The sequence below is a fragment of the Lontra canadensis genome, unplaced genomic scaffold, assembly GCF_010015895.1.
Source record: "Lontra canadensis isolate GAN:19392208 unplaced genomic scaffold, GSC_riverotter_1.0 scaffold99, whole genome shotgun sequence".
NCBI classification, from domain to species: Eukaryota; Metazoa; Chordata; class Mammalia; order Carnivora; family Mustelidae; genus Lontra; species Lontra canadensis.
In genome coordinates this window covers 5,770,645-5,772,471 of record NW_022631093.1, presented here as the reverse complement: position 1 = coordinate 5,772,471, position 1,827 = coordinate 5,770,645, and the positions used below count along the sequence as shown (strand labels likewise).

Genomic DNA, 1,827 nt, shown 5'->3' with positions numbered 1-1,827 from the left:
GAAGAAGAAGAAGAAGAAGAAGAAGAAGAAGCAGCAGAAGCAGAGATGGCAGGCCCTACTCAAACCCGGGCCATGGTGACACATTGCCTTCCCTGTTCGCCCTCTCCCCACTAGAGGGCTGCTAAGCCCACTCCAGCTCCCTCCAGAGCTCACTGGGGTAGAATCCAGACCCCTTACCTTGGGCCGCTGCAGATGTCTGTCGTCTCTCAGAGCAGAAGCGAGTAACATAAAAAGAGTCCGGAAGTTTTCCTTCTGCTTCAATTTTTTGAAACAGCTTCAGGAGAACAGGTATTATTTCTTTTTTGGAAGTTTGGTAGAATTCCCCAGGGAATCCGTCAGGTCCTGGGCTCCTGTTTTTTGGGAGGTTTTTGATCACTGCTTCCACTCGTTACTACATATTGATCTATTCAGGTTATCAATTTCTTCCTGATACAGTTTTGGAAGTTTATAGTTTTCCAGAAATGCATCGATTTCAACTAGGTTGCTTAACTTATTGGCATATAACTGTTGATAATAATTTCTGATGATTTCTATTTCCTTAGTGTTAGTTGTGACCTCTCCCTTTTCATTCATAATTTTATTAATTTGGGTCCTCTCTCTTCTTTTGGATTAGTTTGGCCAATGGTTTATCGATCTTATTGATTCTTTCAAAAAAAAAAAACAGCTTCTAGTTTTGTTGATGCGTTCTACTCTCTCTAGTTTCTATCTCATTCATCTCTGCTCTAATCTTGATTATTTCCCTTATTGTGTGTGGGTTTGGCTTAATTTGTTGTTCATTCTCCAGTTATTTAAGGTGTAAAGAGAGCTAGTATATTCTGGATTTTTCAGCTTTTTTGAGGGAAGCTGGATGGCTATGTATTTCCCCCTTAGGACCACCCTTGTTGTATCCCATAGGTTTTGGACTGAAGTGTCTTCATTCTCATTGGTTTCCATGAATTGTTTAAGTTCTTCTTTGATTTCCTGGTTGATCCAAGCATTCTTAAGCAAGGTGGTCTTTAGCTTCCAGGTGTTTGAATTCCTTCCAAACTTTTTCTTGTGGGTGAGTTCCAGAGGGAAAACTTCCAGACTCTTTTTATGAAGCCAGCATTACCCTGATCCCCAAACCAGGCAAAGACCTCACCAAAAAGGAGAATTTCAGACCTATATCCCTGATGAATATGAATGTTAAGATTTATCGCTTCTTGGCCTTTTGGCTAAGATCAAGTGTAGTATCTGTTCTAAGCAGTTTAATGAATACTAAGATTCTCAACAAGATCCTAGCTAATAGAATCCAACAGTACATTAAAAAGATAATCCACCATGACCAGGTGGGATTTATCCATGGGATGCAAGTTGGTTCAACACTCGCAAATCAATCAATGTGACAGAACAAATCAGTAAGAGAAGAGAGAAGAACCACATGGTCCTCTCAAATGATGCAGAAAAAGCATTTGACAAGATATAGCATCTGTTCCTGATTAAAACGATTCAAAGTACAGGGATAGAGGGAACATTCCTCAGCTTCATAAAATCTATCTATGAAAAACCCATAGTGAATATCATCCTCAATGGGGAAAAGCTGACAGCCTTCCCTTTGAGATCAGGAACACGACAAGAATTCCCACTCTCACCATTCTTGTTCAACACAGTATTAGACGTCCTAGCAACAGCAATCAGAGAACAAAGAGAAATAAAAGATATTCAAATTGGCAATGAAGAAGTCAAACTCTCTCTTCAAAGATGACATGATACTTTATATGGAAAATCCAAAAGACTCCACCCCAAAACTACTAGAACTCATACAGCAATTCAGGAATGTGGCAGGATACAAAATCAATGTACAGAAAT

General features: G+C 39.5%; 1 pseudogene; it reads left to right on the top strand.

Annotated features, from left to right (window-relative positions):
* The first annotated feature begins 1,173 nt into the window (after nucleotides 1-1,173).
* LOC116855241 lies at nucleotides 1,174-1,298 on the top strand (annotated as a pseudogene).
* The last annotated feature ends 529 nt before the right edge of the window (nucleotides 1,299-1,827 follow it).